Genomic DNA, 25,580 nt, shown 5'->3' on the forward strand with positions numbered 1-25,580 from the left:
ACACGTATTCGAAATGACACTCTGTGACATAAAAAAATCCCCCCTCCGTCACCCCCCTCAACGTGACAGCCACCCCCCCAATATTTTCAAATGCAAAAGGGGGTCAAGTGATACCTCATTTTGAAGAGTATTCAATTTTCCGTACAGCCATATCTTTATTTTTCAATTTCATGCATGCGTCATGATTAAACAAAAAATTCAAAGTGTTGAAAGTATCACGTAGGTATTTCATTGAATCCGTCCGATGTACAGTATGCTATGCACCTTCAATTTTTTTGTTGGTTTTTACCAACCGTTGTTTGTCAGCCGTGACAGTTGAGTAAAAAATTGATTGCTACCGCATCAATAAATGATTTACATAACACAATTTATTCAATTGTTTTTGTGACGCATGCACGAAATTAAAAAATAAATATATGGCTGTACAGAAAATTGAATACCCTTCAAAATGAGGTATCACTTGACTCACTTTTGCATTTAAAAAAATTTGAAGGGATGGCTGTCACGTTGAAGGGGGTGACGGAGGGGGAATTTTTTCTATGCCACAGAGTGTCTTTTTGAATACATAATTCGACGTGTTTCAGGGTTTTCCTTGAAAATGGCTAATAACGTAGAAAATGAATTTATCCGTTACATATGGTGCTCACATACACAAATATATAAGTAGGTAATACAATTCAAAATTGAAAACGTTTTTTTTCGGTATAAATATATCTACAAATCAGAAAATAAAAAATTATCTCGTAAAATAGTTTTTTTATTTTATTTACAATCAATAGGCAATGTCCAATTACAGATCACAATACATACATTCATAACTAGTTTAAAATCTCAAAGAATTGATACATATAACTTCATTTGTCCAACTTTATTTTCTTGAGGTTACAATGTAGAAAATTGGATTATATATACAGTGCGAGTCTCTAACATGGAACAAATTCACTAAATCAAAGGTTTTGTTTCTTTCGGAAATATGCTCGGACACGTCGATTAGTATTTTGAAGTGCCCTTATTTTATTGCAAAAAAAATTATACAGTGTGTCTCAAATATGAGATATGACGTCATCGATAATTTTTTCAAATGACAACCCTTTTTTTTAATGACTTCTATCAAAAGGTTCAACAAGTTGCACATGCCTGCCAAATTTCAATTTTTTACTCCTTGTCATTCAAAAGATATGTAACAAACATTATCTAATTCGAAAAATGAATTCAATTCAATAGTCTTCCTTCAATAAATGCTTAGAATGTCAGGGATACCTGACAGTAACATTGTCATAAAAAAGTTATAAAAAAAAAGTAAGGAGTGTAGTATCGCATTCCAATCATACAATTTGTGCACAAAAACAGTTAGTCGTTTCACAGTCTGTTGTTCGCCATAAAATGCCGTACTTAACGGAAACACATAAGATTGATATTCTAATGATTGGCTACGGAGATAGGACAAGAACACAAAATGAAGTTACTCCTTTATTCAGAGAGAAGTATCCTGATTTACCACCCATATCGCGAGGTACCGTAAGCAAGAACGAAAAACAATTCCGGGAAAATGGGCATTCAAGAAAAACAAATAATCATCGTCGGAATGCGCTCAGTGACTGAGGTGTTGGAGAAACATAAAGAACGTTGTATTATTTTTTTCAAATTAGGAGATAGCTTAGATAAAAATTGAATACAGTCAACTTTTTCATTAATCACCTTGTAAATGAAAATTAAACTGGCTATTCAGCATGTCCCCCTCGTAATGTTTTGAGGATTTTCCATTGTAGTTTTATTGGTTCGTTTTCAAAAAATATCGCTTTCTAGGTCGGCATCACTAAGAAATCAATAATCGAAAAGCACATTTGTTAATAAGATATTCGATGGTGTACAGTATAAATGAAAAATATTAATTTACACCTACACTTTCAAACTCAAATATAGAACAAAATGTTTTTTTGAGACTGATGATTGGCATCCTACCCAGAACAACATACTGTAATAAATACTGATTCAAAATAGTACAATAAACACGATGGTAGGACGTTTTATCTGTTGGATAACAGATCAACTCGGACGATACAGGCATAAAGCTAGTCGACCACAAATATTGAAAAAATCAGTAAATGGGTCCATATTTTCTTAATGAATGAAGTAGTACTCTTTAAATATTAAATTGAGTGCAATAAAAGAAAATTATACTCACCTCAACAGTGTCCATTTCTAATGATGCTCCTCACATAAGTACACACAACATACTAATGAAATTCCGAGTTGGAAGTCGAAATTCTGACTTGCAAGTCAGCATTCTAAGATACAAGTCAGAATTCTTACTTACAATTCTGTTTACTTCTTAATTTATATAATATATATTTCAAATTTTAAGGAGAGAATCATTTTGGCGTGGCGTGTCTTTCGTTTCCTCAAAAAGAATCCCGTTGTTGATAAAAAAAATTGAAAATCTATCTCGTTTTCCTAGTTACCATCTATCAATTTTCACATATACAAATTTTCAACTTCTTTATCAAGAAAATTTTCTATTCTACTAATTTAACATTGGCTCTTAAATGTAGATACATTTTCATTTTATAGTTTCGTACAATAACAGTTAACCTCACTTTTATGTAAATATAAATATTTTCCAAAAGCATCACTTGATGTCAGTTTCTAAGGAAGTGATTTACAACAATAAATTTTGAATTTTACATCATTCCTGAATAATAACAATTAGTTTATTATGCCTTTCTCGTTTTTTCATCACATGTTAATTTAATTGTATCTGACATTTCTTTCTAACCTATATCGGTTATCAGTTTTTAGTATTTTGATGTAAGAATCTTTATATTTGAATTTCCCACTCTTATTTGCTTGTTTCCGGTCAAAGCTGTGGATTTCAATATATGTACAGGGTGTCCTTTTTGTATCTGAATTCTTTCGTGATGTTTTTAAAATTCCCGTACACTGTTGTATTTCGAGTCTTTTCATAACAAATACCTCAAGTATCACATATATTTTTTTTATAAACAAAAAATATAGCTCATACGTTCAATTATGATTATGATTATGACATATTTCTATTTTTACGTTTGTTTATATAAATAAATATCATTTATGATGAAAATTCCTCTTATTCATTTAAATATTTTAATTTATAGCTATTCATATTATTTTCACTGACAATTTCATAAAAACCTTCAAATATTGGAAGTAGCTTTGCACATATGTTCTTTTTTAAATTCTATTTGCCCTTATTAAAACCAATTCATTTCAACAATTCATTCTTTTTAAATATTTACTACCACTTTTATTCTGTATTATTCTTACTTCTGATAAAATTTCCTCTAATTCTTTGTTTTCCTCTTTCAGCCATTTTCTGGCAGGATGTTGTCCCATCATTAAAAAATATGGAATGATTTGTGTTACTGTGTGTGGCAACTGACTGAGATATTTCTCAGTCCCAATTTTGATGATTTTCTCTGGACAATATTCTGAGAAATTTGATCACTTCTTGAACATATCTTTCCGATGGATTCGACTCTGGATGTCTAATACTGGTAAATATCAATTCAATTTTATTTTCATGACAAAAGTTTTTTAATCTATCATTTTGAAAATAAGTTGCATTATCCAAAATACATTTTTGTGTTTTTCCCACTTCATTAAAATATTGTTGAAGACAATTTGTTATAATATGCACATTTGTTCTTTTACAAGGATATAATTTTATAAATTTTGTAAAAATGTCTACTATTACAAGAATATGTTTGTTTTTATCATTTTTTGTTATTAAATCACTAATAAAATCCATGGCAATTCCTTCTAATTTGTTGGTGGTAATTATATTTCTTGGGATATTTGTATTCACAAAATTTTTGCTCTTATAAATTTGCCAAATGTTACAATTATTTGTTAAATCTTTTGTTATTTGGATATCTTTTCTGCAAAAATAATTTTCCCTAAACATTATCCATACTTTTCTCACTCCAGGATGACCATTATGTTCATGTGAATACTTCAATATATTATAAGCTAATTCATTACTAATTACATATAGTTCCTGTGGTGTATGATTTCCATTATCAATACATGTTACCTAAATTTGGTATTGACAATTGTAAATTGCTTTATACTGATACAGATAGTCTAATTTATGAACTCGTTTGTGATGATGTATATGCCACTATCAAAGAAGATTGGCATAAATTTGATACGAGTGATTATCCAACAGATAATATATATAATATTCCTCAAAGAAACAAAAAGGTGGTGGGGTTAATGAAAGATGAAAATAATGAGCATATAATGACCGAATTTATTGGTCTTAGATCGAAAATGTATTATTTTTTGGTTGAAGGGGGGAAATGTACTAAAAAGGCAAAGGGTATCAAATATAATGTAGTGAAACAAAAAATAACTTTCCAGGACTATTTGAATTGTTTATTCGAACGAATTCAAAAGACATCAACTCAGAGGATTATTCAGTCAAAGTCTCATAATTTATATTCAATTGAACAAAACAAAATTGCTTTGAGTCCATTCGATGACAAACGGTTTCTGTTGAGAGACTCAAATGACACATTACCTTGGGGGCACTATAGTATCCTAGAAGACTCAAATATCACTTGAAAACAATTACAAATACTTGATGTATACTGATGTAATGAAAGAAATAAAAAAAGTGATTTTTTTGTTGTATTTTGAAATGAGGATTTTGAATAAAGAAAAAAACAATTATATTTTGTATGTGTTTTATTTATAAAGTATGCGATTGTATGCTTACAATTGAGGATGGCAGCGAACCACCAGGTTTGTTAAGCTATAAAAAAGGTAAACATTGAATTTTCTCATCTGTTACATAAATCATACAGTAGCTTTTGTTTATAATAAAATGAATATTCACGTAAAGCATTAGCATACATACTATTTATAGATGAGGCCTGACAAAAACCTATAATTTCTTCCAAAGTTTTATTTTCACGTAACCATGATTGAATAATATGGAAAACACCTCGATAATAATCACAAAAGTTCAAAGCATCTAGCATAGCGATACGATCTGACAGCACCCCCATATGAGTGTTCAGGATATCTTTTACATCTTGTTGAAACAGCTCCATGTTTGTTGTATCCTTGGAAATGGAAATTTGTTTGGTATCACTTTCGATGTACTGTGTGACGTATATGTAGTCCCCGCAACGTGTTATGATCGGATCATATTCATCTACATACCCATCGATTTGTGAATCAAAGAAATTTTCCCTTACTTGTTGCAGAATGTCAATGAGGGTCGCCCATTCATAAGTTGTTAAATTGATGGAACGAATGGAGAATTGTTGCTTCAATATGATGCATGGGCTAAAGTCTCTGGATGGACTTAGACCACATTGAATCTCATAAGATGACATGGGTGATGTCATCAATAGCAATTGACGTTCGTTTCGAGCAGCCATCTCGTACTGCCCCAATGCTCTGTATATTGCATTCAGAGTTTCGTTGTAATCTTCATCACCACTATCACACATTACTTCGACTTCACCACTACCATAACCACTATCGAGAGACATTTTTCAAACTGAATATCCTTTTGTATTTGCATGTGCTCTTATACCTTCAGATCACGTGGTCGAATTCAGATATTGTGTTTGTTGAACATAATTTCTACACAAAAGGCCCCTCCAATACTATGTCAGCGTGCTTGTTTTTCATAAGATTCTATACAAAATCATCATTTTCGATCCAACTGTTGTGTTTGTTATCCAAACCCAACCATTTAACATACATTCTTTTGCCTTTTTTTCTCAACACTTTTTCCATGAGATATATATCGGGATTTGCAGTTTTTTGCAATTCTTCCCCATAGAAAGCACCCTTGATAGGTTCACCCTGCATATCTTCTAGCATAAAGGTGGCGGGGTTGGTGATGTTGATTTTGATAATTTTGAATAATTCCGTAGTCCAATTGGGTGTGTAACCTTTTTCGAAAACATGTTTTGCCTTACTGATTCGCACAACATCGCCGACCTTGAATTTTCTCGGTCCAGCTATTTTCAGGTGGGCGTATATTGATTTGAGAATTTGTTTTTCGTTGGCTTTGTTGATTTTCGATGGTTCTATGCCCGTCTTCGAGTGTCGCGTATCATTGTAGGATTTCGTTATTTCAGGCAAGACATTCAACCATTTGTAGGTGCCATTCAAACTGAAATATTTGAAAAGTCTTTCTTTTAATGTTCTTATGACACGTTCAGCCATTGAAGCCTTCATGATGCTGTATGTATTGTAGTGACTTATTCCATGTTTTTTTATTAAAGTTTGAAACTTATTGTTGTAAAACTCGATCCCTTGATCGGTTTGTAAATTTTTTGGGCATCGCTTCGTATGTTCCAAAATATCCGAGAATGTTTTTGTGATTTCTTCTCCCGTTTTCGATTTCAACGGTCGTATCCACACGAATTTCGAAAAACAATCGATGACGACGAGAAAGAGTTTGAAATTTCGATTGTGGTGAGCGTAAGATCTCATTTCAGCCAAGTCCATCTGCCACAGATCATCCAGTCCCTTGATGATGGTACGACGTCGAGGAAAATTTTTTCTAACTGGTTTATGCAGTTCACGGACAAGTTGAATCTTGTCTTTGGAAGCCATAACTGTGCGTAATGTTGTGAAAACATTCAATTTATTACATTGGAGGAAGGTTCTGAAGATTTTTTGTTGATTACGAGCTCCAAATTTTCAACATTCACACCTAATGTAGATATTTGCGATTCGACGTTAGATTGAAATTTTTTCAACTCTTCATCTATTTTCTTGATCAAAATATCAGTTGGCTGCATAGATTGCAAAGTTTTGGCATTCTTTTCGTGAACCAAATCGGTGAGTTCTTTCAATCCCTTTGACAAATCGTTGCCGATACGTTCGATATCGATTTCATATTGAAGTTTGAATTTTTCATGTAATTTTTGGAGCTGTTCCGTAGCATTTCGAGTCGTTTGAAAGAGGTCGGTGTTAACTGTTTGAATTTTTTTATCAAACTCAATATCTAACTTATTAACCTCATTCTTGATAAGTGCGCCTCTCAAGGCGGCAAAAATGGCTGTTCAGAAAGCTGGAGGACGTAAGAAGATACGTATACCAAGGATAATTCCATTCGAAGCAAAATCTGGAGGAATCCTTCCACTAATACCCATATTTGCAGGCCTTTCAGCTTTGGGTTCATTGACAGGGGGAGCGAGCGCAATCGCAAAAACCGTGATAGATGCGAAAAATGCCAAAAAGAAACTTGAAGAAGATCAACGTCACAATAAAGCTATGGAACATTTGGGTTCCGGTTTGTACCTGCGCAAAACACCTCGAGGATATGGTTTGTTTCTAAAAAAACAACATCATCGCAAAGGACGAGGTCTTTACTTGAAAAAGCAAAAAAACTCCTGTTGAAGCTACCCCATAGAGCATTATATGAATTTCAATTTCAGAAATTGAAAAATGTGCCCATCAATTGAAAATACCACATTTTCGTGGAGTCTTTATGCGTGATACGTTGCCAACTTGTGGTCCACGGCTGCGAGAATGTGCTGTTTTGAACTTGGATTCTCAATTGAATGCAGGCACTCATTGGGTAGCTTACATTAAAAACGGCAATGCTGTACAATATTTTGATAGTTTCGGTAATCTCAAACCCCCAATGGAATTGATACGATATTTTGGAGGGGGTACAACGATTACATATAACAATGATCGACATCAAAACTTTGATCAGAATAATTGCGGACATCTGTGCCTACAATTTCTACTTCATAATGCCAAGACATAAATCTTTGCGGGATTTAACCGACGCTGAACTGAAAACTCTATCGATTGACTTTTTGATTGAGAATGCCGAACCTTGGGAATTATTGGATGTCTGGCATAAATTACCAAAGGACTACCAACATCGATTCGCTTGGCAGATTCGTTTACCATGTTTCATCCATTATCGACATGAAGCTGCGTCATCATCGCTACAAAATGCAATGTATTATGGTCCTGTTAGCTCACAAAGAGAATGTTATTATTGTAAAAATAAATGATTCAAAATATTGTTGTTTCAATCATTATTTAAGGTGTGTGCATGTGGGTGAATGTATCAGTCATGTCTATGATATTAACTCTAACGAGTCGTTCTTCGACACTTTCCATCGATTTCAATCCACCCATTCGATTGGATTCCGATTTCGAATACAGTTTAGCTTTGCTCAGTTTTCATTCGTACAACAGTATACCGAACATTGAAGAAGACACGAAATTCTATTATTATGAAAATGGTGATAAAACTAAACGAAAAAGTATCGATATTCCTGCTGGATCTTATGAAATTAGTGATATTGAAGCTTTAGTCAGCAAATATATTGTACCTAAAACGTACAAGGAAAATCCTCAGGAATTTTTCTATCTCAAGCCGAACAGTAATACGCTAAAGAGTGAAATATTCTGTCTGAAACACTCCATCGATTTCCGACCTGCAAATAGCTTGGCTCACATTTTGGGTTTTTCGTCCACCCTTCTCAAGCCCCACTTGCATTACGCATCCGATCTACCTGTGGATATCATTAAAGTACGTACCATACTTATAGATAGCAACATTTCGTTTGGAGCCTTCTACAACAATACACCGTCTCATACGATATACGAATTTGCTGTTGATGTTGATCCTGGTTACGCAATCGACGAAACGCCTAATCATCTCATTTATCTACCTATTGCACATAGAGACGAAATAAACAACATTACATTACGAGTGCTCGACCAACATTCTAGGCTCATTGATTTTCTCAACGAAGAAATAATAATTCGTTTGGAAAACGAAAGTATGGTACTTACTGGTCATCTATAAGAATAATTAATCACCAACCAGTACGTCAGTCTTCACCAAGACCTTCAAACAGCGTCAACTGTCAACGGAGAATGAATTATTCCTGGAATCTCTTGGCTATCATGTTGTCCAATCAAGTGTTCAACATTTTCCGAAAACCGCAAAACGATGAGTCCATACAAAAGGTAGAATGGCGGACCTACTATCCATATGTCAAATCTTTCCGCAATAATGACGTCATTGAAATCAACATTAATCAATCCGATGCCTATGATGCTTTGTACGATAGCCTGCTATTCATCAGCGGAAAAGTTGAGAGGACCAAGGGAGATGGTCGGGTGACCTTCGTGAACAATGCTGGTGGTTTCATGTTTCAATCTGCTACCTATGAGCAAAATGGTAAAGAATTGGAAGCAATTCGTGAAGTTGGAATTGTTAGTACTGTCAGAGGCTTCCTCACCTACACCGATGAAGATATCAAACACTTGACCATCTCAGGATGGGCATACCCCAACAGCTTCGGCATCATTCAAACTACATCTTTAACTTTCAACATGCTTATACCTATCAAGCATTTCTTGAATATTTTCAATGATTATCAATGTGTTTCCTATGGTAAACACACCATCGGATTAGTACGAGCTGGAGATGATAGCAACTGTTTCAAAATAGAAGAGACTCCTGGTACGCCAAAGACTGAAGGTAAGCTGGAAATTGAAAATATCGAACTGAAAGTTAAACGAATCTTCCCTCATGATCAAATCAAATTGCAACTTTTGAAAGCTATCCAAGCCGACACTCCTATTCTCATACCGTTCAGAAAATGGGAACTTCATATGCTGCCTGCTCTCACACAAGGTGCGAAAAATGAAATATGGGCCGTCAAGACTTCTTCGTTTCTCGAAAGCCCTCGCTATGTGATTGTATGTTTCCAAAAAGATCGTAATTACACCAAAGTCAACAATGATCCAGCGCAATTCAACCATATAAATATTACCAATATAACGTTGACTTTGAACGGTGAAAATTACCCCAAAGAAAATATGCATTTGAATTTTGGGAAAATGAATTTTTTGCAAGCCTATTTCAATTACGCACAATTCGGTCTTAGCTACAAAATGACTAATCAACATAATTCTCTCATCAATACCGCCGACTTTATACAAAAAACTCTCTTCATCATCGATTGTTCCAGACGGGATGAGAGCATCAAAACTTCCAGTGTCGATGTAAAACTTGAAATCGAAGCATCTGAGGGATTTCCACAAAATACGCGAGCCTATTGCATCATTGTGCACGACACTGTCATCGAGCAACTCCCACTCAGCGAAATTATCAAGAAATGGAACTGAAGATGTGATTTTGCTTCAGTATCAATCACAGAGTCAACATGAGAATAGCTGTTGTAGATATTCAAGGTTTCACCGTCGAGCAACAATTCCATCCTAAGGAGATATCCATTAGGATTGGAAATCAGTGTAGTAACTTTTTATTGCTGCCAAACAAACCATTTTCCTGTTTGAATAAAGAAGATCGTCGTACCGTCTGTTACCTGGAGCGAAACGTTCATGGATTGAGGTATTTCTCCGGCTATGTGGAATATAATCAATTAGATGCCATCCTCATGGAAAATCTACGAAATGTCGATATCGTTTATGTGCGAGGACATCAAAAACGTGACTCTAATTGCGAAATTTCACGAGTTGAATATACCTACACACGCTGTGAATTTAGAAGAGTATGACAATACATCGTGGATGGTTCCCACATTCGGTAACAACGAAGGTGTCTCACCATGTATGCACCACATTCACAGTCGAACCAAATATAATTGCAGCCTCCGAAACGCAGATATTCTATACACATGGCTTTATAATATATTACCAAAATGAAAATGTATAATAAATAATAAAAATGTTTTGTTCTTTTCTTTCATCATTTTTCATGCAAAAAACGGCAACGCCTCATCGCACCCATAAACAATGTTTTATTTTACAAACGACAACACCGCACTGCGCTGGCTTTATCTTCGAAACGGATCACCCTGGATCCAATCTCCATCTGTCTCACACTCACATGACACGCCAACCCCTCTCACTCACACACACAAACAACCGCTAAATGATGTATTTCATTGCCGCTATCACATTTCCTGTTGTTTGTTACTTTATCAATAATACGTGATGGCAATAACATATGCGAAGAAAACTGTTTGATATATTTTTTTCATAGAGTTGAAATGAAAAACGAAAATTTTTTGTATGTGTGTGTGTGAAAAATTGTGAAGTTACCCCCGCTACGAGGTTCATGCAGCCTTCTTCAACATCCAATGAAACGTGAGTTTTTTTCAATTCTAAACGATCCATCTGATTTGTTGTTGTAAGTTTTTTAATGTGACGACCACACCTCGTGTGTAAAATGAACTCGTCATATTTACTGGAACTGGTGACCAAATTTTTTCTTTTACACGTTGGCAGCCATGTTTTTTTCTTTAACGCTGGACGTACACACCCTGTATTTGATGTGTTTTCCATCAACACCCTGTATTATTATTATTATTATTATTGCTCTTATGCCCAAATTGAGGACTGATTCGAGGGCCCAAATCGAGGTCCAATCGAGGACCTAAATCGAGGACCAATTCGAGGGCCCAAATCGAGGACCAATTCGAGGACCCAAATCAAGGACCAATTCGAGGGCCCAAGTCGAGACGTCCAAGTAGGACTCATCACGAAAACCTACACCAAACACCCGTCACAACACCCCCTGTCACTTGTCATTCTTTCCTACACCCACACACACGCAAAGACTGCTCTTTGCACCACCACAAACCTCGCTGAGGGGTTGTGTTACTCTTCAACACCACCACCACCGCCGAGGACAATGACCAACGACTTCTTGCTGGACCATCGCCATCCGACTCACCATCCGACTACGCGAAGTCAAAATGACGCCAAACCGGCATTGACATCCTACTGACCTCATACACAGCAAGTGACAATGGCTGGATAACGACTGAAATATTCAAAAATTATTTTAAGAAACATTTGATACCTGCACTAGGGCCAGAGAGACCAGTGTTGGAAATTTATGATGGGCATTCCACTCACGTTAGTCCTGAAGTGATTGAAGAGGCTCTGGAAGAAAATGTCATTATTCTCAAACTCCCTCCCCACACTACACATTTTCTGCAGCCATTAGACAAGGCGGTATTTCGTTCGTTCAAAGTTAAATGGGACGAAAAACTCGTCACTTGGCAAAGAAAAAATTTAGGACGGAAAGTAAGCAAAAAAGAGTTTTCAATCATGTTGGGACAGACATGGTTACAGTTGTCAGACGATATAATAAAAAGTGGATTTGAGGCATGTGGCATTAGCCCTTTCAATCGGGATGTAGTTCCAAGAAACAAATTTGACCCTCAAGCACTGGAAAGATGGGACCGCCATCAACAAAGCTTACGAGAAAACATTTCAGATCTCTCCACACCTTCCACTTCGACACAACCTGTGCCACAGTCAGGACCTAGTATCCCACATACTTCAGTGGAAAATTCATCGTTAGTTTCTATCGAAAACCACAGTTCAAGCAGCAAACAGAGTTTCGAAGATTTTCTTCTCGATTGTGTGAAACAGACGCCAAAAGAAACATCTACCAAAAAGAATAAAAAGGTAGCAAACGGGGCTGAAGTGGTCACAACTGAAGAAACATTGAAAAGAATCCGAGAAGAAGCTGAGGCTGCTAGAGAAGCAGAGGAGAAGAAGAAGGAAAAGAAAAAGAGGCAAACAGCAGAGAAAAATAAAAATAAAAAACAGAAAAAGAAAGACCCATCTCCTGAAACCTCGGATGATGAAATGAGTAGAATTAGAGACATCAGTCTTCGGAGCGAAAACTACCTGCCTAGTGATCCCGAAGAATGGTTCACTGCCCTACCTGATGATATCAATGAAGATAACGACAAGGAAGTTGAAATAGGAAATAGGGTTTTGGTGCGCTTTGCTACCAAAAAAAACAATCAAACACCACGTTGGTAAGATTACTCAGTTCGAAGGGCCAACTCCCATTGTGCAATTTGTGAAAAAAAAACGGAGAAAACACTTTCGTTTACCCTCACTCTGAAGATATTAGCGAAATCGATGGCAATGCTATTGTCACCAAGCTTCCAGAGCCATCTGTGGGAAGAAGAGGTGTTTTGATATTCCCAGTTGAATTTTCCTCCTACAACATGGGTTAGCAGAGTTGCTGGAGGTCTCACTCAAATTTTCTATTTTCATTTTGGCCAGGACAAATTTTGACCCTTTTTTTTTACCTTCCAAGATACATATTTTGACATATTCTTTTCAATTTTGCTATTAAATACGTTTTTTACCTTTTACTCCTATGCTTTGTACTTTGTTTTCACCTTTGTAAACTGTGCCAATTAAGAGAGGACAGAAGGTGGGCAACAAAAAAAGTGCATAGCTTCCACTGGAAAATTCGGAAATAAAAAAATCACATACAGAATGTTTTGTCCTTAACTGCTCTTTTGTACACATTTGCCCCAACAGCAAAACAACTGAATTGTATAGGATTTCCATGTGGCGTACACATTTGCCCCAACTTGTAGGGCAATTGTGTACTTCGGAGGTGGTTTTGAAAAAATAGCAATACAACCATGAAAGAAATAGTTTTTTAAAATTCTTTGGGTGATTTGTAATCTAAAGAAACGCCGCTAAAAGATGAAATAAAAAAAATAAAATTCTGAATAACCCCCTCCCCACCAGAGGCTGAAGAAGTTGAATTTCGTCAAAACAGGTACGCAATTACCCCACTTCACCCTACAAGTAATATCAAGAAATCGTTTTGAAATGCTATTGAGGATGATTCACTTCAGTGATAGGGAAAAGGAGACAAATAATGATAGGCTTTACAAGATCAGATCTGTTCTTGATATGTTGAATATTTCTTTTTAGCAGACATACCGTGGGACAAGAAATATCAGTCAGTGTATACCATCTAAGAGTCACAAATATGGGAAAAAGTTGTGCAGTCCAAGGTGCTACACATAGAAATGCCAAATATATACTCGACGGACTGTCAAGTGGCTCAAAGGGTTTTTTTTTTAGTTTCTGACAGGCATGTCTACGGTAGAGAACATACAAATTCAAAATCAAATATCAATATATTCAGTGAAGACGTAGCCAGAAGTTTATTATTTGGAAATGATGCCAACAGAAAGAGTGTAATGATACACAAAGTGGCCCATTTATTTAAATAGTATGATGAGAAAACTCGAAGGCAATGTAGAACTTCAACATAACTAAAGAAATTTCAAGAACAGAAGCAAAAAAAAATTAAGAAAAGTCCGAACATTTTGCGACGGATGTGATGGAAAACCTGCAATGTGCCAAGAGTGCCATATTGAAAATCATAGTTCATAAGTTACTTATTTTTTCAACAATGTAAGAGATTTCGAATGAAAAATATTTCATAATTTAAAATTGATGTATGTTTACTTAAGGGACGTCAGGGGCCGCAAAATTTTGAAGACTTATAAAATTCAGCGCCGCTATCTCAATAAGCATACACAATTCAATATAGTCTCGGTCCAAAAAGCTTGACACGGCCGTGAATGATATTGGTGCTGTCGATCATAAACGACTGACGACGCAAAATTATGCATATCAGTCGGTCCGTCATATACGTCTGACAAAACAAAATGAAATAACCCAAAATTAGTATGCTGGCAGTCAAAGTGTTAATAGAAAACCCAAACTAATTTTTTTTTATTTCTATAACTGTACTTGCACTATAAAAAAAATTGAAATCTCAGACCTGGAAATAGAGAAATATTTTCTTTGGTGAAATGGCAGTATTCTAATATTTCCTCAGAAAACTTGTTCAATGTCAAATTCTCATATCAGATTTTCAGGCTTATCCTGTTGATACTATAGTAAAAATATGCGTCACACCCGCAAATTTCAATACTTGTTAAGTGCTGAACTAAAATACAAATTTTAATTTCGAAGAAAAAAAACATGAAACGGTGGACTATATGAGGAATATGAACTAGTCATGCAAGCAATACGTTTTGTGGATGAAAACAGAATATACAGCAAAGTATTCAACTCATTTTCGAAAATTTGCTATCGTCAAAAGATAATGAAAATGACTGCACAAACATTCCAGAGGGAGAGCACCATTGACCAAAATTTTTCAGGTGTAAGGTTTTTCTGAAAGAGAATGAAAAACATCTAAAACCCAAGTAACAATAAAATAAGCCCCATTGAACAAAATTGTTCAAGTGTAAGGTTTTTCCTGAAAGAGAATAAACAATAACAGTAAAACAAAATTTTTGTAGCAATAAAATAAATATTCTATATTGCCATATCCTAGAATACACCTGTGAGAAAGTAAGCTGGTAAAATGAAAATCAAAACACCTCCCAGATATATTACTTTTGTAAAAATATGAACATAAAATATCGAAAATAATTTTGTGAATGAAAACATCAAAACTAATCTTAGCCCTGATTGTTTTTTGTCGTTTTCATGGTTATGGTTTTTATGTAACATGGTTGAATATGCATGTAAATTAGGTACATAATAAGTAATGATATATCATTCAACCAAAATTATTTGATCATAAAAAATATTTGATATCTTCAAACTATTTCATAAGCATAACTCTCTCACCTTTCAAAAGAAATTATTCAAAATAGAGATTAGAGATTACTGAAAATAATCCAAATTAAGTGCAATGTGATGTTCAAGAGATAATGAAAACCAACTCTGGATGAACATTCAAGAAAGCACCTTCAACTAATATTCTGGGAGTAAGAACAAGTCGTTCAAGCAAAACTTTTTGTGAATCAAAAAGAACATACAGCAAGAAAATAATTCAACCAAGATTTCCCCTTTATTTAAAAAATAATTGAAGAATTTCATCAGCAGATTTTTCCTTATATCTGAACTATTTCGAAGATTGCACCAAAGAGGAGCAGCAATATATCCATTTGAAAACTTGATACTTTCCCCGACAAAAGAGCAACGTCTTCGACGAGGTGACTAAGCTTGAGATATACATCTAATCCTAACAACATAGTAAGTATTGGAGTAGATACTGAAGTAAAGAATTATTGAAATCCCAGTTCAACAAAAAACTGAAGCTCCGACTTCCATATATTGTGTACTCCAATATTGTGTACAATGTCGGAGTATCTAAATACAAGTAACTCATTTTCGAAAATTTGCTATCAAGAGATACTGAAAATCAACTCTGCATAAAAATTGAAGAAAAAAAACATATTAACCAAAAATGTTCAACTGTAAAATTTTCCTGAAAGAGAATAAAAAACAACAATAAAACAATATTCCTGTAACAATAAAACGAATATTCCTGTTTCCTCGAATACACCTGTAAGAAAATATTTTTCTCCAGTGTTGAGCTGGCAAAATGAAAATCAAAACACTTCCCAGTTATATTACCTTCGTAAAAATGTGAACATGAAATATAAAAAATACTTTTGTGAATGAAAATATTTGAAGCTAATCTTAGCCCTGATTGGTTTTTGTCGTTTTTATGGTTATGGTTTTTATTTAACATGTTTGAGAATACAAGTGAATTACATAATATCAACTAATGAAAGATCATTCAACCAAAATTATTTGATCGTAAATTGAGAAGAATGCTTGTAAAAATAAATTATAACAGCACCAACACTACTATTCCACAATATTTAACAAACTTCGTTGTTTTTCTTTACAGTTTCCCAGGTTGACTCTTGCGCTTGAAATGGCTTTGACAGATTTTCAGCCGTCTTCATCATAGAACAGGAATATCTGGAAAAAAGATAAGACTTAGTCCTCACCAACTTCTGTCATCCAAACAGTCAAACTTAACCTACATGCTACTATCATTTTCACTATGTTCTATATTTTTCTGTGTAATAAATATATTATTATTAATTTTTTTATTGTCACGCATCGCATCATATCTCAAATAACTGTGAAAAAATAGATTTACTCAATTGAACAAAAATAATGAATGCCGATATCAATCTTGCTATCTTGAGAATGATGTATAAATAGGGTTTGTTCAAAAGTAATTGACAATTGATAGTACATATCATTGCAACCGACAGATTGAAGCCTCAATTAAAGCTACTCATGGAGAAGCCAATGCATGGGGCCTTCTTCAACAACACTGAAGACCTCGGCTAATCATAGCGCCTGGGCTGAAGTCAGAAACTGAGGGGTTCATCATGGCCTGCCTGGATGGTATCATCATGGCCTGCCTGGATGGTGTCTTCAACACCTTAGTCTACCGCAGTCGCATTATGAGTATGAAGGTTCCTGACACTAGGTGCAGGCCTGCCGCAATGCGATATCAGCCTATACCCATCGACATAACGCGGCCCTAAGAGTGCTTTATTACTACCTACGGCACTTTTACGGTATTGACGGGACACCGGTGTTGCCCTGTGCTCCGGAGGATATTGAATCCTTTGTGGGGAATTTATTGAAACTATTCGTTCCCCACCATCAGGCTCATACAAGGTAATACGCCTGATGAAGTACTTCTGTTTAAAATCTGTCCTTCTGTTTTTCCGTTAATCACCTTCAAGCATCAGAGTAATACAAACTCCACAGATTGAAGATGATTGGTCTGATTATTGGAATCATTGGTGGAATAACGCCGTCTCTACTCTCGAATCTCAAAATCATACCGGCTTGGTTCATTAAGGCAGAAATCTCAGCTGGACAAATGCAGAAGGGTGTCATTCTTGGCTCACTGCACTTACTCGGGGCATATGATTCTCGAACCGAATGATCTCTCCTCACGGTGTGGTCGTTGGTTGATAATGCTGGCATGTTTCTGGACTTCGGGGGATAGGGCCTGACCAATGCAAAGTTACATAAAAAAATCAATTGTCATTGGCCTTTTGGTGTCATACAAGGATGAAGGTTAGTCAAATCAAAAAGAAGGTATACTTACACGAGTTATAAAAACTACAGAATGCATACAAAATACCATAGTCAGATACAAATAAAACACACTTAAACACAATGATTACAAAAACATTAAACATTAAATTTGAGGAACTTAAAAATATGACCCCGTATTCATAACTACCCGGTTACTGCTTCAATAAATAATAATAATAATAAAGAAGAATAAAGCAGCTGCCCGAGCAGCTGATGAACTCGGTATAGTTTTCGACACTGAACGAGGTGGCCACAACTCTGTCACCGAGTTGGAACCTGTTCAGCAAAAAGCTCAGATAAAAGCCGCAGAGATCACCTTACTTCTGCGAAAACACAAGGATAAGCCAATGCATGGGGTCTTCTTCAATAACCTTGGAGACCTTGGCTTATCATAGCGCCTGACCTTCGCTTTTCTCAGGTCGAGTGGGCTGAAGTCGGAAACTGAGAGGTTCATCATGGCTTGCCAGGATGGTGCCTTCAACACCTTAGCCTACCGCAGTCGCGTGATGGGTATAGAGGTTCCTGATACAAGGTGCAGGGCCTGCCGCGAGGCGCCCGAGACCCTAATACACTTGCTATCAGCATGTCCGGCATATGCGGTCTCGGCCTATATCCATCGACATAACGCGGCGCTAAGAGTGCTATACTACCATCTACGGCACTCTTACGGTATTGACGAGACACCGGTGTTGCCCTACGCTCCGGGGGATATTGATTCCGTTGTGAGAAACGAGAAGTGCCAAATTTATTGGAACTATTCGTTCCCCACCCTCAGGCTCATACAAGCTAATAAGCCTGATGTAGTCATTCTCGACCACCAGACCAAGACAATATTTGTCGTGGAGTTTTCATCCACTGGCGAGATGAATATCGTCAGAAAAGAGGAGGAAAAACGGATAAAATATCGAGATTTTCTCTTCGAACTCCGCAGACTCTATCCAGATCACTCTGTCAATATGGTTGTTCTGATTATTGAAGTCCTTGGTGGAATGATGTCTTCTCTACTCTCGAATCTTAAAATCATACCGGCTTGCCACACTAAGGCAGAACTCTTAGCCACACAGATGCAGAAGGCTGTCATTCTTGACTCACTGTGATTGCTCAGGGCACATGATTCTCGGACCCAATGATCACTTACCCCACGGTGTGGGGAGTGGTCATTGGTTGGTAATGCTGGCGCGCCCTCCCGAATATATAGGGGCTTCGGGGGATAGGGCTTGACCAGCGCACACTACGGTGAAAAAAAAATAAGAATAATAATAATGAGTTGGAGTTGGAACCTGTTCAGCAAAAAGCTCAGATAAAAGCCACAGAGATCACTTTACTTCTACGGAGACACAAGGATAAGCCAATGCATGGGGTTTTCTTCGATAACATTGGAGACCTTGGCTTATCATAGCGCCTGACGTTCGCTTTTCTCAGGTCGAGTGGGCTGAAGTCGGAAACTGAGGGATTCATCATGGCTTGACAGGATGGTGTCTTCAACACCGCAGTCGCGTGATGGGTATAGAGGTTCCTGACACAAGGTGCAGGGCCTGCCGCGAGGCGCCCGAGACCCTAATGCACTTGCTATCAGCATGTCCGGCATATGCGGTCTCGGCCTATATCCATCGACATAACGCGGCCCTAAGAGTGCTATACTACCATCTACGGCACTCTTACGGTATTGACGAGACACCGGTGTTGCCCTACGCTCCGGGGGATATTGATTCCGTTGTGAGAAACGAGAAGTGCCAAATTTATTGGAACTATTCGTTCCCCACCCTCAGGCTCATACAAGCTAATAAGCCTGATGTAGTCCTTCTCGACCACCAGACCAAGACAATATTTGTCGTGGAGTTTTCATCCACTGGCGAGATGAATATCGTCAGAAAAGAGGAGGAAAAACGGATAAAATATCGAGATTTTCTCTTCGAACTCCGCAGACTCTATCCAGATCACTCTGTCAATATGGTTGTTCTGATTATTGAAGTCCTTTGTGGAATGATGTCTTCTCTACTCTCGAATCTTAAAATCATACCGGCTTGCCACACTAAGGCAGAACTCTTAGCCACACAGATGCAGAAGGCTGTCATTCTTGACTCACTGTGATTGCTCAGGGCACATGATTCTCGGACCCAATGATCACTTACCCCACGGTGTGGGGAGTGGTCATTGGTTGATAATGCTGGCGCGCCCTCCCGAATATATAGGGGCTTCGGGGGATAGGGCTTGACCAGCGCACACTACGGTGAAAAAAAAATAAGAATAATAATAATGAGTTGGAGTTGGAACCTGTTCAGCAAAAAGCTCAGATAAAAGCCACAGAGATCACTTTACTTCTACGGAGACACAAGGATAAGCCAATGCATGGGGTTTTCTTCGATAACATTGGAGACCTTGGCTTATCATAGCGCCTGACGTTCGCTTTTCTCAGGTCGAGTGGGCTGAAGTCGGAAACTGAGGGATTCATCATGGCTTGACAGGATGGTGTCTTCAACACCGCAGTCGCGTGATGGGTATAGAGGTTCCTGACACAAGGTGCAGGGCCTGCCGCGAGGCGCCCGAAACCCTAATGCATTTGCTATCAGCATGTCCAGCATATGCGGTCTCGACCTATATCCATCGACATAACGCGGCCCTAAGAGTGCTATATTACCATCTACGGCACTTTTACGGTATTGACGAGACACCGGTGTTGGCCTACGCTCCGGGGGATATTGAATCCATTGTGGGAAACGAGAAGTGTCGAATTTATTGGAACTATTCGTTCCCCACCCTCAGGCTCATACAAGCTAATGAGCCTGATGTAGTCCTTCTCGACCACCAGACCAAAACGATATTTGTCGTGGAGTTTTGAGCTCCTGACGAGACGAATAACGTCAGAAAAGAGGAGGAAAACCGGATAAAATATCGAGATTTTCTCTTCGAACTCCGCAGACTCTATCCAGATCACTCTGTCAAGATGATTGTTCTGATTATTTGAGTCCTTGGTGGAATGATGTCCTCTCTACTCTCGAATCTCAAAATCATACCGGCTTGCCGCACTAAGAGAAATCTCAGCCGCACAGATGCAGAAGGCTGTCATTCTTGGCTCACTGCGCTTGCTCAGGGCACATGATTCTCGGACCCAATGATCACTTACTCCACGGTGTGGGGAGTGGTCGTTGGTTGATAATGCTGGCGCGCCTTCCCGAATGTATCGGGGCTTCGGGGATAGGGCCTGACCAGCGCCAACTACGGTTAAAAAATAATCCACATTCAAAAAATACAATAAATATCTGAAATCAAGGTTCATATATGGAAATAAAGGGCGAAGTTTATTTTCTGTTGTGTAAACACGACAGAAAATATTCTTCCACCGAGTAGAATGCTTTTCCGAAAAGCATACTTCAGGGTATTAAATCCCCTTATAGAAAAGGGTATATAAAAAGAATCCAACATACTGATGGGACCTTTTATGACCAATGTGCCTACTTTGCTTCAGGAGGATATTATCAGCACCTCTTGTATAGTATGTGTGCAAGTCACTGATGATATCCCTTTATAGACATAGATCAACGGAACTGTCAGAATTTCTTCAGTTTCAAATATAAGGCGGCAGCTTTATTTATAATTTAAGTCAAGATTCGTCTGATAACCCCTTTTAGCACAACGAATCTGTGGAAACTTTCGCATAATCGACCCCATACGATAATGTTTTGAGCTATGATCGAATACACCTGAGCATAATTTATCATGTCATATCGTTTTTAAGCGATGAAATTGAGAAATATGTTTCGTTTGATTTTTACGTGTTCTTTGAAATTCAAGTTACAGTTCATGACCGTACCGAGACTTTCAGTGTGTGAAGTTAAGCCACCATTACACTACCTTCGCTGGTATCTCTGAAAGGTAGGTTGGTTGAACCATCTTTCACCATAGAAAAAGTTGATGATTAGCGTTTTATTCAGAATTACAACCAAGCCGATTTTATCGCAACACTTATCGCACAACTTACTTTGTTTTCCACTTATTCCCGCGTCACAACTGATATACCATGCTAACATCGTCAGCATATATAAATAGATCTTCGATTTCTCGGAAATATTCTCGCAAACGTACGGTTTGAAATATACGAACAAATCCAAGAATTCACCCACCTTGTTCCACTTATCTCACAAAAAATCTGAATTCTGGCAATCCAATGCTCGCGACAAGTCAAGGAACACACCGTATGTGTATGAATTTTCGTCACTGTTTTCGTGTACAGATTGTACAAATTCGATTGTAGCGCTCTAACAGGAGTATCAGGGCCTAAAGCCCTTGTTCAACTTATCTAACAAAAAATCTGGATTCTGGCAATACAATGCTTGCGACAAGTCAAGGAACACACCGTATGGGTATGAATTTTCGTCACTGTTTTCGTGTACAGATTGTACAAATTCGATTGTAGCGGTCTAACAGGGCCTAGCCTACCTTTTCAAAAGTTTCGGCAAAAACACTGAGGTTTGTATATCTCTATACTCATGATTCCCAAAGTGGTGCAGATAGACCCCCAGGGACCACAACAGACTCGACGGGGCTCTACGTTGGCGTGACAAAAAACAGGGGTTTAAAATTCGAAAGGGGGGTCCATACGTTAAACGTGTAATTTCGTAAGAGATTTCGTGAGATTATTAAATTTTGCAATGCCATGCAGCAAGAGGTCAATTCGATTAGGGATTGGTATGCAAGGCTGAATCCTTAACTGGAATTTTCACTGAAAAATAAATTCATTTGTGATCTATAAAAGGGTAGGATCCTAGACAGACTCTGAGAAGAGAAAGAAGTCATCGCATTAGACGCTATCGTGAAATTAGCCGTTCAAAAGGAGGACGTAAAGACAGCCTACAGTGTCGTGAATTAGATGAGCCGCAGCAAAAAATGAAGGGAAAAGGAACGAGCGGCTATAGCAGCGAGCAATCATGGTAAGGACCGCGAAATGTGGAATAGAATAGAATACTTTATTTGCTCAAGATAACAAAATATGTTTTAGCATTGTCTTGACAAACTGTTCTCTTGCTTGCTTATATACATATACATTCACACATTTATGAAATAGATACAATTATGTATAGGAATTTATGAATAACAGGAAAAACATTACGGTTAAAAACTTATTACTGAGGAGAGATCAGCTTTCATAAATTCTTCAATGCTATAGATGTCAGGTGCTAGAAGGATTTTTTTTATTTTCAGTTTGAAATTTGTTATTTGGACATCCCTAATATGTGTAGGGAATTTAATCGTAATGTTAATAAAGCTTTTGTGTGTTAATGAAATTCTATGTTGGGGAATTATCAAATTATGTTTATTTCTTGTGTTATGTAAGTGTAGGGTATTTTGTTTATTTCATCACATTAACTACAAAATGTACAATAGTGACAAGTCAAACTGACAAATAAGAATAACAATTTGAACACGCTGATTACATCTAAAGGCAGTGATAGACAAATAAGGGTGGGAGTGTTAGAATGTTAGGGTTTTAAAAGATCAGTCTACATGATTCATTGTAGGGAGTATTTGTTATTGCTCTGATAGCCTTTTTTGCATGCTATATATTTTTCTCCAGTTTGTGGCGTTTCCCCATAGTAGTATTCCGTAGGAGATTTGGCTCTGAAATAAACCCATACAGGCAACTCTGCATATTTCTGTGGTAGCTTTTTGCAAGAGTTTTTTCTCAAGTTTTTTGGATAGTGTTTGAATATGGTGTCTTCAAGTTAGTTTTGTGTCAAGAAATAGTCCAAGGAATTTTATGTTATCTATATCCCCGTTGAAATCCCCGAGGATGAAATCTATAGTGACTGTTTTGCTTAAATTGATACTTGGCTGGTTGGAATTGAATCAGGGTTTTATTTCTTCGCTTATATTTGGTTTTATAGTTTCTGAGTTTAATGGATCACGGTGGGAGCGAAAGACATTTGTGTCATTCGCATATAGAATAGATTTTCCACTGATATTGCTTGAAAAATCATTCACGTATAAAATCCAATGATTGAGCCCTGAGGGACCCCTGCCAGTATATTCTGAGTTGATGATCTAACACCATTGTGTTCTACCAGTTGTGATCTGTTTCTTAAGTAGGCCTCTGTGAAATTGTAGGAGTTTCCCCTAATCACATAGAGTTCAAGCTTACCATAGAGTTCAAGCTTACCAAGGAGGATGTCATGATTGACAGTCAAAAGCTTTTGAAAGATCGCCTCTTTCAAAAGCTTCGACTATGGCAGTGACTAGTTCTATTATTGCTTGATTGGTGGATAATTTTTCCCTGAAATCAAACTGCGAGGAGGATAAAAAGTTTTTTTTATCCATGTAAAAGATCAGTCTATTTTAGTAAGGTATTTCTATAGGTTTGGAGAGAATTGGAATTAAAGATATTGGTCTGTGATTGTCAAGTATATTTTCATCTCCCTTATTTTTAAAAATAGGTATCACCTTTGCGAATTTTACTTTTGTGAGAAAGTCACCAAGTTCAAAGCATTTGTTTATTATGATGGCAAGAGGGTGTGAGATACCTTCACCAATGACTTCTACAAGTTTGTTGCTTAGTCTGTATATGTCCAAAACAGAACTATTGGACATGTTTTTTATCATGTTTTCGACTTCTGGGGGTCTAAAAGGGGGGAGAAATAATGATTCCCTAGATCTATATTTTTGAGGGACTTGCTTAATAGGATATCTATTTGTTGTGGGGAGTGAGTCTAGTCGAGCAGTAGAAATATTTATAAAAAAATTATTAAAATCTTCTGGAAGTATTTCACTGACGATTTTTATCCTATTTTTCTCTCTTGGTCCATTTATAATTTGCCACATTGCTTAAGAATTGTTTGATGATTTAATTATATTTAATTATTAGTTGGATGCAGAGTTTCTTTTTTGTTCCTGTACATATTTAAACTTTTCTTGCTTTCCTAATTTCCACATCTACATTTATGTTTTTGTTTTTAGCTAAATCAGCAAGAAGTGCTAAGTTTTCTCTAAGTGATCTCAATTCTTCATTATACAATTTTTTATTAAGGTTATTAGTCTTTTGTTTGATTCTTTTTCGGAAAACATTCATCTATTGTTTTTAGGAGATTGTCGATTCGAATATTTCGTTAATATCATAAAGTATTTTTAGGTGATCTCATTTATGTTGGTTCAAAAGATAGATGCACTTTTTGATTGCCTCATCGGACATTGGCCTGAATTCAATGATGCCGATCTCCCCCTTCATTTTCAGTTTAGATTCTATTGTGTATTTATTTTTTGAGCCTGTATGATCAGACAAATAGCAGTTTACATGTGTGATTTCGCTTGCTTTCCTAACATTGGTAATACAGTTGTCTATGAAGGTTTCACTATTTTGAATTATTCTATTCATGTACTAATAAATCACATCCGAAGGAGCTAACAGTATCATAGCATTCATTTGACAAATTACAATTTACCTTAATACGATAGGTTGCCTTTTTATGTTTCGGGATTTGCCAACCCTATTGTTGGCAACCCTATTGTTGGCAACCCTAGTGTTGCAATCTGGCAACTGAAAGCTCTATCGTAAAGTTGGACATTTTTGAGCTTATACGTATTCAGAACGTTTTGACATACGCGCGCTATTTGTATTGTTTACAGTAGGTAGGTAGGTCTAAAGTAAGTGGGTCTGTTCGACCCTCCACCGCAACCCGCAAGGGTTTATTGTGGCTCGTTGTTTACAGTAACTTAAAAGATTCATCTCGGCCCAAAAATGGAATTAAATCGTGAACACTTTCGTGGGATTATTTTTCACAACTTTCGACGTGGAATAACTCAGC

General features: G+C 36.8%; 1 protein-coding gene across 2 annotated transcripts in view; it reads right to left on the reverse strand.

Moving 5' to 3' along the window:
• Positions 1–16,442: 16,442 nt before the first annotated feature.
• The window catches only part of LOC111514910 (uncharacterized), a 100,987-nt gene continuing 91,849 nt past the window's right edge, over positions 16,443–25,580 (reverse strand). For both annotated transcript variants that reach the window (XR_012467715.1, XR_012467714.1), the window contains one exon: positions 16,443–16,641. The gene's annotated coding sequence lies outside the window, so the exon portion shown is untranslated. The remainder of the gene's footprint in view (positions 16,642–25,580) is intronic.

Source organism: Leptinotarsa decemlineata, unplaced genomic scaffold (assembly GCF_025532065.1).
Source record: "Leptinotarsa decemlineata unplaced genomic scaffold, Ldec_3_MD MMD2_tig00026347_RagTag_RagTag, whole genome shotgun sequence".
In the NCBI taxonomy this organism is placed as follows: domain Eukaryota; kingdom Metazoa; phylum Arthropoda; class Insecta; order Coleoptera; family Chrysomelidae; genus Leptinotarsa; species Leptinotarsa decemlineata.